Source organism: Blennius ocellaris (assembly GCF_963422515.1).
Source record: "Blennius ocellaris genome assembly, chromosome: 12".
Taxonomy (NCBI): domain Eukaryota; kingdom Metazoa; phylum Chordata; class Actinopteri; order Blenniiformes; family Blenniidae; genus Blennius; species Blennius ocellaris.
This window is the reverse complement of record NC_137661.1, coordinates 4,259,517-4,277,079: the sequence shown is the minus strand read 5'-3', so window position 1 is coordinate 4,277,079 and position 17,563 is coordinate 4,259,517. Positions and strand designations below refer to the sequence as shown.

The window sequence follows — 17,563 nt, the reverse complement described above, 5'->3', positions numbered from 1 at the left end:
TGCTGTAAGTCACTCCTCGCGTTAGCGCCAAGCGCTTGACGCAAAGCGGCTGTGACAACAAGGCGTGAGAAAGCTGGCGGGCAAAATCACCTTTTCGCTTGTGTCAAAGCAGCTTTGTTGAGGAAGCGGGTCTGGATCACAAGTCCTCGGGTGTGTGCTTGAGGTGGACGGCTCCGGTTTGAGACGGACAGTGAAACTCATAGAGCGTCCTCAACAGCGCTCAATTCAGGTCAACATTGATGGTGAGGTCGATCACAAATTTTAAGTTAAAGGCTTCTAAATTCTGCTAGTCAGCATATATTAGTATTTGTCTGTGGAGCCCAAAAGCAATTAACAATGTTTGGTTTTCCAATTTTTTTCAAAGCTCCATAGTTTTCTTACTAGGAGACAGTTTTTACAAATGGGCACATGGTGTTAATTGAAGCACATGGTGGGACATGGTAATGTTTCCATGCATATCATTCCAGATACTTTGTTGCCATCTAGTTACGGGAGATTTTCCATTCTAGCTGTCAGATACAGTCACAATACGAGCATATGCATAATACAATGAAATTATTAATAATAAATTAATTAATAAAAAACCCTTGAAATGCTATCTTATCATGGTGGGGGAGTTTGAGTACCTGAATGATCCTAGGAGCTATGTTGTCGGGGGGCTTTATACCACCCAGTAGGGTCTCCCAAGGCAAACAGGTCCAAAGTGACGAGTCAGACTAAAAGCAGTTCAACATACCCCGAGGGGGAGAGGACCAAAGAGAGAAGAGATGTCGCCTGGTAAGTCGCAACCGGGGCCCCTCCCTGGAGCCAGGCCTGGGGTTGGGGCTCGTTTGCGAATGCCTGGTGGCCGGGCTCTTGCCCGCAGGACCTGGCCGGCCTTCCTCCTGTGAGCCCACCACCCACAGAGGCTACAGTAGGGGTCGGGTGCAGTGTGGATTGGGTCGACGGCAGGGGCCTCAACGACCCGATCCCCGGACACAAAATTTGGCTATTGGGACATGGAACATGACGTCGCTGGGGGGGGAAGGAGCCCGAGCTTGTGCGGGAGGTTGAGAGATACCGTCTCGATATAGTCGGGCTCACCTCCACACACAGCTTGGACTCTGGAACCCAGCTCCTCGACAGGGGCTGGACACTCCACTTTTTTGGAGTTGCCCGCGGTGAGAGGCGGCGGGCTGGCATGGGCCTGCTTATTGCCCCGCAGCTCAGCCGGCATGTGTTGCAATGCAACCGATGTGATGCAATGCAATGTTGCATCTCTGCAACATCGCGTGGCGGTCGGGGACAGTACCTCTGGACTGGCAGACTGGGGTGGTGGTCTCTCTTTTTAAGAAGGGGGATCGGAGGGTGTGTTCCAACTACAGAGGGAGCACACTCCTCAGCCTCCTCAGGAAAGTCTTTTCCAGGGTACTGGAGAGGAGGATCCGGCCGTTAGTCGAACCTCGGATCCAAGAGGAACAATGCGGTTTTCGTCCTGGTCATGGAACACTGGACCAGCTCTATACTCTCCACCAGGTGCTCGAGGGTTCATGGGAGTTCGCTCAACCAGTCCAAATGCATTTTGTGGATCTAGAGAAGGCATTCAACTGCGTCCCTCGGGACGTACTGTGGGGGGTGCTCCGGGAGTATGGAGTCCGATGCCCTTTGTTAGGGGCTGTTCGGTCCCTGCACGCCCGGAGCAGGGTTTGGTTCGCATTGCCGGCAGTATGTCAGACCTGTTCCCAGTGCACGTTGGCTACCGGCAGGGCTCGGTTCGCAGCCGAGTGTGAAGCAACTGGGATGAGGATCAGTACCTCTAAATCCGAGGCCATGGTTCTCGACCGGAAAAAGGTGGCTTGCCCCCTCCAGGTCGGTGGAGTGCCCTTGTCCCAAGTGGAGGAGTTTAAGTATCTCGGGGTCTTGTTCACGAGTGGGGAGAAGATGGAGCGCAAGATCGACAGGCGGATCGGTGCAGCGTCTGCAGTTATGTGGACATTGTATCGGTCCGTCGTGGTGAAGAAGGAGCTGAGCCAAAAGAAGAAGCTCTCGATTTACCGGTCAATCTTCTTTCCTACCCTCACCTATAGTCATGAGCTATGGGTCATGACCGAAAGAACGAGATCCCAGATACAAGCGGCTGAAATGAGCTTCCTCCGTTTGGTGGCTGGGCGCACCCGTAGAGATAGGGTGAGGTCACCAGGGAGGAGTAGGGCCGCTGCTCGGCAACCCGGCTCGGACTACTGCCTCCGCGACACGGCCCCGGATTAGCGGCATAAAATGGCTGGATGGATAAAAACCCATCTGTCCAAACTCGAGGTTAGGGTAAGTCAATTTAACTGTTCATTAAAAAATGTTATTTATCCCATACAAAATACATCCTGATATAAAATACAAATAAATGGCATTTTGTATTATGTATGCTCATCAGGCACCATTATACCCTGTAACAGATTAAGTCTATATACTACAAAGGATAGATGTAGTAAAGAAGGCGATGAAAATTTTGACACCTTCATTTGGTTTGGTTTGCTTTTACGCTGCATATTTGAGAGCGGAGAAACGGCCAGGACAACGTCATGCATTTACAACAGCTGCTCCTTTGGGGGTGCTAACAGCCGAAAAGGACACTGACCAGAGAGGAAGAAAAGCATGATGAAGTAAAAATGCGACTCGTTGATTGGTCCGGATGGAAAGCGGAAATCGAGTCCCATTAGCAGGCTCGTGGCTAATGGATCACCACAAGCAACCACAATATTAAGGGTGTGTTCCCTGTTTACCCCATAGCGGAGTTCTCTTAAGGGGCTTGTTCAAATTCTCCGGTTTGGTCTGGTCCGGAGTTTTCTTCAGGGTAAAAACGTTTCATTTGGGCAATGTCAACACGCCACCAACTCTGAACCGGCGCTTAACAAGTGATCTCTGTTCCCCTTGAAAACATCGATCTCGGTTCCTTTACAAACTACCTTTCTAGCCCGTGGGGTGAAAGGACATGATCTAGTGTGCAATGGCATTCCTGGTAGTAAACAAACAACGTGAGCCACGCGAATCAGAAGAAGTAAACGCTGAAAAACAAAAATGTTTAAAATATCTTTCGGGAAGACATGGAGTAGTGAGGAAGCAGTAGTGAGAAAAGTGCTCATTGATATCTGGTTTGAAGACTATATATCGTGGTTGTTTCTGGCTCCCCATTATTCATGAGCTAACTAGCCTAGCCACCACAGGATAAAGCCATGGGACTTCTGCTTTCGGCTCAGACCAATCAATGAGCCATCTTTCTTCTTTACTTCACCTGTCAAATCAATCTCCTCTTCACCAATGTTGGGACCTATCAATTCTAAGTGATGAGATATATAATGCTCAAAGTTATCTAATAGCTCACCATTTCTTTATTTCATGTGTACAAATGAGATGTATCTAAACAAATCAATCAAATTGATTCATCTGTTGTAACATTTTCAATTTCAAGTGAGGTGGAAACCTGTCTCTCTTAGGTTTAGTGTCATCGCTGAAAGGCCAGGAAACATCTGAGCTGCTTGTGCAAGGTGTTATCAGCTGCCAGTGTAAAAGCCTCTCATAATTAGGCTAATTACAGGAGGATAAGATGAAGGTTAATCATATGATAAACATGGCAAATAGTGATTTGTTTTCCCCATTAGCTATTGTGAAGCACCCGACCACATGATAACCATTACAAATGAGATTTGGGAGCTGTGACTACTACAAAGATGAGCGACCCAACCCCCACCAAAACACACCAGCACCCTGAGCAAAGGAGGAGAGAAAAGGTAGCTTTCAGTAGGTTGCTTTGACATCGCAAGAGATGAATTCTCTAGTTAAAAGAAGGTACGTATTTATTGATATCGAATTTACAGCTCTGTAATGCAGTGTCAGCTTTTCAATTTCAATTTTTAAAATGTCTATTTATTCACAAAAGGAATTCAATGTTTTTGGTTTATTTTTTATCATTTTGTTTGTTTATGTGCAAATACATACATATGGATAGATGTCTCAGTCGCACAAAAATCGCACAAAGGAGTCCCAGGAAGTCAAAGGGATGCAAAATGATAAACAGAAATACAAAATAACTACAATAAACACAGCAGAACAACAAGGAACAACATCAAGAGTTACAGAAGCACCACCAAATGTACAAACTGACACAAACATATGGATGCAAAATTACTCCAATAAATCATATATACATTTGATTTATATATACATATATCAATCGAATGTACATACGTAATACATGCCGTTGAGGGTTATTGGGAGACAGCGGTAGTGATCAGATGACTCTTTCAGTGCAGTTCAGAGCGGTCTAAAACGGTATGGCTGCGTACCTGACTGGAGACACATGCTAAACTCCATCACTACTTAAATAACACAGCTGCTGCAGTCACCTGCGTATAGGAAAGGAGGCAGAGTGCAAAACCCACCAGCATCCACAGATCAATAAATCAAAACAAATAAATTATCATCCATAAAAATTTAATATAGGAAATAATGATAACAAAAAACATTTAATATTCAAGTATTTGGCTCCAATAGACACCATTACAACTAAGAGACACAAACTACAAAGAAACAATCTGCGTTCAATGGCTTAAAAAAAAGACAAAAAACACTGCTAAAATAAATGAACTAGCAAACACATGCATGCAGAGAACAATACGTATTCTGCCCTTGTTTGTTGCCGTTGTTAACTTGGCAGGTAGCTAACAGGGATATTCAATAAACACAGAGTCAGCAGGTAAGTTTTGGGATGTTTACTGTCGATACACTGTGAAACTGCAATACAAAGATAAAAAATAAAATGTTACATGTTGTTTGGCTTTGTACTTTAACACAACAATTATCATACGTGACACAAATACTCATAAACAAGTTAAATTCTTAATTAACTGACCACAAAGAATAATTAGCGATTAGCTTAATGCTAACGTTACATTGAAAACACCACTGGCAAGCTAGCGCATTAGCATCACTCCGTTTTTAAGGTTTCCCCACACAAATATGAACTGTTTCTAAATCTTCAACAGGTAAGTTCCACACAAAAACAAGCAATACTCACAGACATATATGCCTTCCAGGGTACAGCTGAGAAAAAAATGAATGAGCAAAAAATGACAACAACAGCTTAACTCAAAGCCCCCTGTCTGTGGAGAAGAACTACGGTAAGTCTAAAGAGACACACAGCACACCAGAGTCCGCAATGCCCCTGTTCTCTTAAAGGAGCGGCACAATATGCAATAAATAATAACAACGGGAGCACATCGACAATCAATTGGACAGACAAAAGTTGGATTATTATTACGGCGACTGTCAAAATAAAACTACCAAGTCCCAGGAGAATATGGACATGGAGTCATGACACTGGAGGAAACATTGATGTTATTGTCCATCTACTCGCACATGTACAGAACAAATATTTACTACGTGCATGGTGCACAGGTGCATTAGCAGTGTTTTAGAAAAGGTGCGTTTTCCCCCGTTTGCACCGACACAAAGACGGAGTCTGAGTGTTTTGTAGAAGTTCTACCTCGGGGGCTATTTTCAAAAAGTTTTCAGTGGCTTGTAAAAAGGCATTCAAAATGCAACAAACATTTTCCATGTTCACTTGAAAGTCTCATGTAAACGGGATCCTGAGTGCGGGAGACCCCAGTCCTGTGCACTGCAATGACTTGAGGCTGTGACCTCTGTTAAAATGTGCCAACCAAAAAGACACTGCGTCGCGATACTCGAAACCACATCTGCACATTTTGAATTCTGCGGTGAATAAAACGGTTGGTACGGGGCATATTGAATGCCAGTCAGAGAAATTGGCAAAAGGTCAGCAGTAAAATGTGTCATCAAAAGAGCAGCTAAGTATCTCCAAAGAAAGACTGGGTAACATTAGGCCGTATGTGCATTATGAACGTGTATTGTATAAGATGAGTAATAAAGACAATAAGCCGCAAATGTAGACAGAGAGACAAAGAAAAACAAACAAATGACAACAAAACATCAGATATGAAATGATCATTCTAAATAGAACAATCTATTTGCAGTGACACGTCAGGATGATTTTGCTGTCCTACCATGTAGACCTTTAAAAGAAGTGAGAGTGACTCAGGTGCAAATCCCAGTTTTTAGCAGGAAGGACATCTGGGGTTAAACAAAGAAACAAACAAAACAAAGAAAGCCCAATTTACTGTGCAAGCTGTGCAGTGACTTGTTGTAAAATGGAACAACCAAATAGACACTTCTTACAATGAGATGCTGTTTCATGCTCATATCTCAGGGCCAGCATCTTCTCCTATTCTCTCTACTGGCTATATTTAAATCATTTTCTAATAGTCCTCCTCTTTATGAAGCCATCTAACACGCAAAGTCTCCATCTTTCATCTCCTCCTAGAACCCTTTTCTTGATGCCACCACATCCTTTGAAGTTATGTTCTTTTTAAGCTTTAATAAAGGGAACCTGTTTTCAAAAGCAAACAAAAGAGGAGAAAGTGAGGAAGTCTAGAGGGTCAATTCCCCTGCTCAGGACATCTACCTGTGTGTGTGTGTGTGTGTGTGTGTGTGTGTGTGTGTGTGTGTGTGTGTGTGTGTGTGTGTGTGTGTGTGTGTGTGTGTGTGTGTGTGTGTGTGTGTGTGTGTGTGTGTGTGTGTGTGTGTGTGTGTGTGTGTCATTTGCAAATTTCAAAGATACATTTCAGTTTAAAAAAATAAAAATAAAAATGACCAAAGGGACCTGCCGTTGGTGAGGTCCCTAAAAACACTAAGGCTTTGTATTCACTCATGGCCCAGGTATCACAATGCCTCCTGATTCCAATAGACAACAGCAACATTTGCTAAAGAAACACCTTCAAACTTCCTAACAAGATGTGCATGGGTTTCTTTAAGAAGCTGTTGAGTAGTTTACTTGAGTTGTTGGCCTTTGCTCCCTAATGACAGCAGCACAACTTTTCTGTAAATATGGGAATCTGACTCTAATACTGACTGACAGCTTGTATTGGCTTGGGATATATCAAATAGAATTGGATGGCTTGCATGACTGGAGTATGTGCTCCTTGATACTGCAAGTGGTGGAGATGCGTCGTCTCCCGAGTTTATCTTATCTCGGTCTCAGGAGGTTCCTGACTGACAGCTGTAAATATATCACAACACAACCTTAACCATCTCTCTGCATACCTCTGCGCTCAACACCAAGACTTTAAAAAATAATATTTGCATCGGCAATAAACAAAGATCTGTATGTTCCACCTTTTCTGCAAATCCATGGGAAAATGACAGAAAATGATCCAGTGTCGGCCAATTTTCACCGGTAATGTTTCGCCATTGAAATATGAGACATCAATGCATTTTTTTTTTTTTTTACAATACTATGGCTACATGATTGCAGAGACATTTAATGTCAATCAGGGGAAACTAAGGTAAAGCATTCAACTGAACAATAATGAAATAAAATTGGCCGTATGTCTCATTGTGAAGGAAACTTCATCTTGTACAGCGATACAAAGGAACAGAACCTTGAAGGAAAACATTCTACTTCCGTTATAGCCATTATATTTCAGATGGTTATCTTTAGGCCAAAAAGCATCAACTGACAGACCGAAATACCTTTTATTTTTTTAAATACAGTGTCGTAACAACACAAAGTAAGAGCTCACAGCAGACTGCAGCACATCCCACATGTGCTCGATTACATTGAGATCTAGGGAATTTATAGGACAAGTCAACATTTTACTCATCAAACTCCTGCATATTGAATATCAACTAAGACATGCCATTACAAAGAACGAAACACTCATTTACTTTTCCCGTCAGCGGTCAGACCGTTTGGTAAGTTGAGGAGTGTATCAAGTACCGAGGTGTGGGCAAGAGTTTCTGAAATGCCCCATCTACAAGTAAGGATGTGTACTTCATGTGGGACTTCATCAACAACAATACCAAAGGTGGTGCTTGTTCCTGCTCACTCTTTGGAATCTAACAATGCCTCTCCATCATCTGGATCAGCAGACACATTGTTTAAATACACCAGATACAGACTGGGCCTATGCAACAAGGAAGGACGGCTAAAGGACGCTTCAATGTTCAAATACTGCTTATCTGTGCATGTATGCGTGTGTGACTGTGTCACAAAAGCCTAATTTAAAAAAAAAACAAAACACCACCAGTGTCTTGGCAAGCAAGTGGAGAGGTGGACGGCGGCGACATATTCTTCGCAGGTTATTTGCGTATGGAGTGTGACTTCGGCTTTATGGCGTTTGATGAGTACTTGTATGGTATTGGTGCATCCCAAGTATAAGTCTTAAATATAATACTATGATACTTTTCTACCCAGAACTCCTTAAGATAGCCTCTGGCACAGTGTGGCATCAGTGCGACCTATAAAGAGATAAAGCGAATGAGCCCATCATTTTTAGACATCAATCATAACACATAATATATCTACATTTAAATGAATCACTATTTTGTTTCCTTTTGAACCCTTTATATCATTCAGCAAAACAGAGGCTGAGGTAATCCACTTAAAGTCAAACAAACTACTCTGCCAGGATTAGCTAACTATTGTTATATGAAGGTGAACTCAATCACATATGAACAAAATACTGTGGTCGTTCAGTAAAGATCGATTGAGACAAATTTTTTTTTTTTGTACATATCAGAAAATAAGTGCAATCAACTGCACTGAATGAGCCTTAAGGATTGGAGACACTGTACGAACAATACCATGCTATTTGCTGACAATATCAGTTTGATGACTGATCAACTGCTAAATAAATTTGGATTAATTTTAAAATGTGAGAAAAAAAAAATCTATTAAAAGATTTCATACACTGCCTGCAGGGGCTATAAAAATAATGTATTCATTAGATTTAATGGGAAAACCCTTAACTAGCATCTGATATGTCCCGTGCCGCAGTGCAGTTTACAGCAAATAATTGTGTGTGATGAGTGATTAGACATCAGTTTTAGAGGAGAACGCTGGTCCTTGCCTCCAAAAATGCCAGTCAGCTCTTGCCGTGCCTGCAATGGCACCAAATTAAATCAAATTGTTAATGCGGCAAACTGAAGCGATGACTGTAAAAAACCGTTATCCAACACCGGCCTGCAGCTATGCACATGTCACTCTCGGATAGGTAGCTAATAACAGTCCTGATTTGGAAGAGGGGACTGGGGCAAAGTCAACAAAGCAAAGCTTATCTGGGAGGGAACAACAGTGAGCGAGTCGAGCCGCGGACTTGCCTTGAGAAGATAAAACATCAACATCAAGCCATCATTAATTGGCCTCATTTGACAAGCACTATCCCAGGGCTTCTTATCACAGCAGAGGAAAGGCTTATCGCACGACAGGAGGACTTTTTTTTTTTTTTTTTTTTTTTTTTCGTTTCCCAAACTGTTGCTACCTGAAAAGAAGATGAAAAAAAATGAGCAGAGCAACATCTTCCACCTTGATGTGTTAATTGCTGCCTTTCATTTTGGAAATGAGCACTCAACGTTACGGAGTGGCTTAGAGTGGGGGGTCTGCCAGAAGGCTGGTACCGAAGGAGCGGAAATCTCCCTTTTAAAACATTTGTCACGGCAGTCCTCCTAAAGATATACAATCAAGTTAAATAGTGCCCCCCCCCTAAAAAAATTTTTTTTTTTTAATTAGAAAAAAGAGATGGAGCTGGTTCTATTGGGCATTTCAAGGACAGTAATCACAGGTGCCTTGCTTGATCAATGGAAAACCCTCGTTCTTCATGGTTCAGCTCTCCCTGCTTCAACACAATGACAGAGGCCTTACTGGGCTCCGTTAGCAGCTTGGTGATGACGGAATCATTAGATTCAGGTATGTTTAACCAGGGAGGAAGCTCAAACAAGCAGGACAGGCGCTCTGGTGGAATCGGGTTGGCCACCCCTGCTACAGAACTTGAATATACATGACAAATAAGCTGAAGGTGGAGAGAGGGAGAAAACACTTTCTAAAAACTTGGAAAAATGTAATTTATGAAGAACAAATGGAATCGACATTTTTTTACGTCATAGAGATATGGAACCAGGAGTCCAACACACGCGGGATTTCCTTTTGTACTGTGATTATGCTATGAAAAAAACAAGAATAATTAAGAAAAACTACGAAGGATTGTCTTGTCATAAAAATAGGATGCAACAACTTGGGTTGTTGTGTTTTATCCTCAGTGCATGTTCAATTGCATTTTCATTCACACAACTTTATAATGCTAATATCTGATCAACCAATCAAACAACAGCTTCGAGACAACCACAAGAAACAATAAAGCAGACACCAGAAAAGGGAACATGGTTGATTATTGGCAAAAAAGTAAACAACCATTTGATAAGCTAACAGAGACACTTGTAAAACTATTAGCAAATTTAACATTAGTGTCACACACATACTGACTGCTCATCCCACAAATGCATGTTCATTAAAAGTAAATTAAACAGGCTTTTTAACATGATAAAACGTGTGGCAAATAGAGATTAAGGCCAATAAAAAATATACTAACATTAAATTCCTTACCTTTTGCGTTACATTAAGCTCCAGAACATAGAAGTGTTCTTTAAGTGATCAATATATTTCAGACAAAACTCATTCATGTTTGCTGACAGGGCATGAGGCAAACCACTAAAGCACACACCAAATAAACTTTTAGAGGGACTAAAGGAGCATAGTGGACTCATCATAAAGTATAATGACCCCAAGTACAAGCTGGCTGACACTTTTCTAATAGCTCCTTTAAAGGGCGCTTTTATAGTTAAGAATCACTTGATTGCAATGAGGCTGCTAAGACAGTCCTCGATGAAGTTTTGTTTATAAAGCACCATCTCACATCATAAGTCAACTTTGGGCACTTTACACATTAAAAAAGTTACTTTCATTAGAGGCATTAAAAGAAAATGATAGTGGGCATTTACCGCACGCGTTCGACTGAACCTGGCTCAGCTCTTTTGAGACCGCAATTAAATGTCCTGTCCAATGTCCATGTAGAGCATCTGTAATATGAAGACCGTTCCTCTGTATTGTCGTAATAAGACACATAGACCCGGGACTACGTTCCCCTTGAGCTAAAGACGCTGGACAACTGAATAGAAGTACACAAAATACTTATCTAAACTGGGTAAGTACATTCCACGCAAACTTGTATAAATCCAGTTCAATGTTCTTAACAGTTTGACTTCATTCTCAACATTTTCTTCCAAAGTAGGCACACAAAAAAGTCTGCTTTGGATTTAAAAAAAAGATTTCAATATGAATTTTACAAATTAATTGTACTTTTTGTAAACAACATGCTAGCCTTTATTGCATGGCTAAGTAGCCAGAGGTGGACATATTTTAAATACTATTCCATTTAATGTTTCACTCAGCAGCATTCCAACAGGAATCTGTCCTCCTCAGAGGGTATTTCAGCACTTTAAAATTGTCTTTCTATCCTACATTAAGTAACATCTCTCACAGCTAAATGACAACAGGAGTAAAACCACAGCGGCAAAGGGAAAGCAAAATACCCCCCCAAAAAAAAACAGAACAACAAAGTCAGTAAAGGTATAATCCCTGTACTGTAAGAACGGTGGATTAGCAGCTTTCTGGTTTCCTCACAGCCTGCGCCATATGCTGCTGTAGTGCCACCTCTCCTCTCGCGCTCAGAGGAAATGTTTAAGAACACTCATCAAAAGAGCTCCTTCAATTACGCTCGGTGAGCAGGCTGTTATCAGCACAAACATCGAGCCCTACTTCATCGAAAATGTGCCCAATTGAAACACTTGTGCCTCCTTCAGAGGGCTCCTCCAAAAAAAAAAACTTTTGTCACTTTGTCATTCAGGGGCACATTTTCCACTTGGGGGAGTCTGAGGTTTCCAAACCTTTTCATAACACAGCTGTTATTTTAGCGTCAAACACGGCTTATCTGCTGCCGCTACAATGTGCGCCATGCATCTATCCCCCTTATTCAAACTTCCATTGGGTTTTGGCTTGGGCACATAATCCTATCCGCGGCTCGCTGGCTGGCAAAACCACGTGGAATCAAGTCATCAATAACACTTTGTTTACGGAATACAGATGACTTTGCTCAAGAATCCCCTCAGCGCTTCGCAGATGAATGAGTTTAAGCTGATGACAAATTCATCGGAGCTTTTTCTAACACTTGAGCTGCCATTTAAGCAATTGCAGCAGACACGGATTTTACCGTGCAATTGTGTCCAAATCATTTGAGCCGGGCCCCATGAAAGACGCAGACAAAAAAGCTAGGACGCTTTGCCCCTTTGTCTTGACTTGCAGGTATTGCTTCAGTTGTGCATAGAGAATGAGGGGAGAAAAAAAGAGCCTGTGGGTTGGAAGGCACAAAGCAGTTTCCTTCCACCCTCTCTATATTCTAGAGTGCTGGACTGCAGGACCACAGACACATAACAATGAGAAGCTTTAGGCCTATAACTTCATCATTTCACACTAAGCCAGAGTTTCCTCATACTCTCTTTAAGGCGCACAATACCAGTATCGAAACTTGCTGCAAATTTCTCAGCCTCTGCAGGAGTGCAGGACAGAAGATCAGCAACAAAGACGTTATGATCGATTACAAGCCAATCTACATTTTACCTGTACATACAGCGGCATTCTCTGATGTGTATGTTATAGTCACCTCGCTGTAAACACTCTATTGTTTAATTCCCTTTTTCTGTTTCTGCTTTCATCCTTTAAGTGTGTGTATCTGCTGTAAATACATCTGCTTTGTACTAGCAAACTCAAGGTTAAGAACATATATCCACATGGTTGAATAGAACTACAGTCAATGAACACCACAGTCCTTACAGATGCCTGATCAAAAGATGATCTCTGAAGTCAAAGTCACATTCAACAGAAGTGGAAAAAGCTGTGTCTGAAAACCTAAGCCAGTGCTCCAGTGGTCTGAAGCCAGCCACAAGGTGCTGTCACCGGGAAAAGAAAAAAAAAAAAAAAGGAACAACTTTGTGCATGAAATACTATTTTCCAGACAAGTTGATACACTGCTGTACTGATTAGTTGGCTTGAGGCTATGAAATAAGTTAAATAAGTTGAAGCTTCTTTGAATGTTATATCACCTATTTCCTTAGCATGTAGTATGTAAGGTGGTTACCTAACCCTGTCCCTGGATCATGTATTTGCAAATACAGTTGTTATTTTCATTGATGCTTCTTATTTACATATGTTTGGATACAGTGTTTATAAACTATTAATGACTTAATGGGAGTGGGTCTGTGTTCCATGGGGCGGGTCCGATTTCTATAATAGAAAAGTGACCCGTAGCAAGTTTTGTCTATTTACATTTTCCATTTTAACTCCATGTCGATTATGCGCGCTAAATGTAGCTCATTACCTGCTGTGAGCTGCAATCAGGCCGCGCTCCTTTTACCTCATGCTCCATCATACTTGTACAAGGTCCAAGCCAGGAAGACAATGTCTCCAGAGTAATCTTCCTTTTGTTTGCTTCCTTCTGTTTGCACCAGTTTTGTTCTTAAGTTTAGGATTCATCATCCCCCACCAACTAACAAATTTGTCAACTTGCTACCAAGTTGACAAATTTTCAAAAGTCACTCAGTATGGGAAAGTCACTGCATCGTCTGCACTACGAGAAGTAAAAGACTTACGAAGTTGTTGGGGTTCTTTTTGCACTGTATCTCATCGTTTTAAGATTAATTGAGAAAAGTGTTTTTGTCGCTTTGTGATAAAGAAGACATTCTTGTTTCTCAATGCATGAGGTCAAGAAGGTGTCCTTCATTTGTGCAGTAAACAATTTGATTTAGTCGTTTAGATCAGCACCAGACAACATCACAGAGAGATTTTCGGGTCTCTGGGATTTTGGTCAAATGGACAAACATGTTCCAGCACAGATGTATTCTGTGTTTTTGTTATCTTCAAATGTTCTCGAAAGCCCTCAAAAAGAGCCGTGAAACGCAGGCCGGAGTGTAAATCAAAAAAAAAATGAGACACATTTGGACTTAACGCTTCAGTCGTGGATAGGTCGCGAAAAGAAATCCGATGTTTTTTCGATCTCCTGAAGAAAAACAACGCGCTGAAATCCTGTCCGGACGGAAGCATCTGTGCCTTCGTGAGCGGGGTTGATTCAAAAGCTTTGGGCCTGAGTCCTTCGCCCACTTGTTTGGCCTCTTACTTAATCTCCCACTTCCCCACTGCTCACTCTGCAGTGCTGTGACCCTCAGTGAAACCCAAAGAAGATTAATGGTGAAGCCAAGTTAAACTAGTTGTTTTTGGACGGCTTTTGCCTTAATTGACTGATGGCTATTGCTGTTTATTTCTTGCTGCTGCTTAAACCTAATCCCAAACCCCTCGCTGGTCCCCATTCAGAATCCAGCCAGGGTATCTATGTCAGCTCTCTTAATCACTCCAGGGTTGTTTTAATCTAATCTCGCCATGTTAAGCACATCTTATTTACTTGTGTCCTGCTCTTCACTTTCCTTGTAGAAGGTGATCACGGCTCAGCTGTTATTCATACCCTGCTCCAGTTTCTCACGGGGAGCTGCAGCTAATTGTTTAAGAGGAGTTCTTCTATTCTTCCCGTGGAAGCATGCAGCAAGTGTTTCTGCATCGCTGCCAGCTAAAGCCACTATTGCTCTATCATATGCCAGTTCAATACACTATGATTTTCTATCGCTTTGTTAAAGCCCGTGGCCCCACCCAGCTGAGAGGGGAGCATTGATTCCATGGAATAGATTTGTGCATCATGTGCTGGCACTCAAAACATGGGCTCACGTGTGCCAGGAGTTGCATCTGAGCTGCTGCTAACCGATTTGGAAAGCTGGCCAAAGCGTGTTGATTTCATTAGTCTTTACCATTTTAACCAAGTGATGGTTTTGCTGTGGACGTAAGGAAAGAACGTTGTTTGCTTTCAAGGTGTTTTCATCTGCTTGAATGGCTTTTCATTTTCCACGGCTCAAAACATGCTCGTTGGTTCTACACTTTCATTCACGTGCCATTCATAGAGTTCACTTTCACAGAGCCTCCTCCTCGAAGAATCCGCCAACAAAGCAAACACAACATGGTATAAATACTGGGCTACTGTATGTGCTCATTAATTTTCCAAACTGAAATGTGTAAAGTGAATTAGGTGAGCAACAACTGAGCACATATCTGTTGTAGATGTACGCTGGTAGTACACTAAGAGAAAGAACAATCTGGATCAGAACAGATTTAATAGAATTGATTTAATAGAAATCATATATATTTAATCGGCTACTGTTTCCTTTTAAACATTTCCTTTATGCCTGTACTTGTCTTAAGTGTGTTTTAAATATGTGTTGTATTTTACTGTTTGGGCCCGTGTTAAAGACAAACTTCTGTCACTCCTTGGGGCAGACAATGAAGTTTATCTTTATCGTATGTTCAGATCGGTGCTCTGACTGCCAAAAGTAGTCCTCAATAAATACTAATTGTACACTTTGGGATGTTTCCCCGTGCTGAAGAATAGATTTGAAACCAATCAGACATCTTCCACAGCTACGATTGAAAAGAGCATTATATAACAACAACTTAAAGTGTTTTGAAAAGTACTGTGTACAACAGAAATTACTGACAGGCGTAGTTTTCCTGCAAGACGCGTATGCATTTTCTAATTTGAAATATTGAATTTATTCTAGGCTTAAATATTTTGCAGAAATGTATTTGCTAAAATTTGACATTTATCTTTACATAAACTAACCCCGAGTGTAATTACCTATAAATATCTTATTTTTTCAAGGAAAGCTGTAGAGGACATGTTTTTTTTCACAGTGAAGATTGACCAACCTTAACATATTTAAATAGAAAATCGAATGATGACATCGGTAAGATATTACTTAACGATACCAAACCAATAAAATAATGACGTTTTTTTTATTTTTAGAATGGGAATTTAAGATGAGCCAGAACCCTCATAGGCTCCTGCAGGTGAGCCGTCCTTTGTCTAATCTATTGCTCTATTTCTTAAATATGTACGCTCAGTAATAAACCGATTACTTATTTCAAAAAATATATAGTTGCTTGAAGACTTTTTGCAATCTTAAGACAGTTTTATATGATGACACAAACTCCTGAAAGTGAGTGTTTGGTTTGGACAGTTTCACAATGTCAGTGGCACTGCACCACAACAAAGATTTCTTTGCCCAAATAAAAGAAGTCACCACTGATAGCCACTAATTACCACAAACATCAATCAACAGTCAAAACATCAGACATCAAACCATCAGACTCAGTAGAAATTGAATTGAAGATTTTAAAAAGAATTGTGTGAATGGCTGTATTTTGAATAAAAGTAAGCCGCTTGACTTTTGATTTTATAAAGCAGCACAGTTTGTAAAGCAAGTTTCCTTCCTCAGCTGCGGCTGTTGGCGATAACACATTTTAGATATCCGTCTGCAGCAAATGAGTTATTCCAGATGCTACGTAATCTCCCCTTGACCATTTGGCTGTGTCCACCTCGGCCATCATAACGAACACACTGTCATCTCACGGAATCACACAAGGCACTCATACACAATGTGTTTCTTCTCTTTTCTTTTTCTTTTATATTTATATTTATATTTTTTTTTTACTTTTTGGGGGATAGGTGTGGAGAGAAATGAAGAGAAACAAGCAGACGGATAAAGAGAAAGAGGGGGAAAAAAACAAGGCAGAAAGATTACCCTTGTGACACGACTGCGCTCTCTTCCTTGTTCATCCAAATCCACCAAGTTCTATGTGAATGAGGCGCGCAGTCCCACGACGATAGACGCCACAACACCGCCGTCGCCTCACTGTGAAGTCGCCTTTACGAACGTAAAACACTTGAGGTGTCGTGTAAACAAAGACAACATTCAACTGCTTTTGTCTTTATGCCAGAGACCCTCATTTGTTCCAGATGGTCCAATACGGCCCCAATCGGGTGCCGCTGTGTGGAGTTTACACTGCTGTTCTGTTGTAGAGGACTAGATGTAGAGGACTAGATGTATAGGACTAGATGTAGAGGACTAGATGTATAGGACTAGATGTAGAGGACTAGATGTAGAGGACTAGATGTAGAGGACTAGATGTATAGGACTAGATGTAGAGGACTAGATGTAGAGGCTAGATGTATAGGACTAGATGTATAGGACTAGATGTATAGGACTAGATGTAGAGGACTAGATGTAGAGGCTAGATGTATAGGACTAGATGTATAGGACTAGATGTAGAGGACTAGATGTAGAGGCTAGATGTATAGGACTAGATGTAGAGGACTAGATGTAGAGGACTAGATGTATAGGACTAGATGTAGAGGACTAGATGTAGAGGACTAGATGTAGAGGACTAGATGTATAGGACTAGATGTAGAGGACTAGATGTAGTGGACTAGATGTATAGGACTAGATGTATAGGACTAGATGTATAGGACTAGATGTAGTGGACTAGATGTATAGGACTAGATGTATAGGACTAGATGTAGAGGACTAGATGTAGAGGACTAGATGTATAGGACTAGATGTAGAGGACTAGATGTATAGGACTAGATGAAGAGGACTAGATGTAGAGGACTAGATGTAGAGGACTAGATGTAGAGGACTAGATGTAGAGGACTAGATGTAGAGGACTAGATGTAGAGGACTAGATGTAGAG

The 17,563-nt window shown here is 41.5% G+C and overlaps 1 protein-coding gene across 4 annotated transcripts in view; it reads right to left on the bottom strand.

The window, feature by feature from the left end:
* Positions 1-17,563, bottom strand: part of lpp (LIM domain containing preferred translocation partner in lipoma) — a 251,719-nt gene that overhangs the window by 152,688 nt on the left and 81,468 nt on the right. The gene's annotated exons all lie outside the window — the stretch shown is intronic.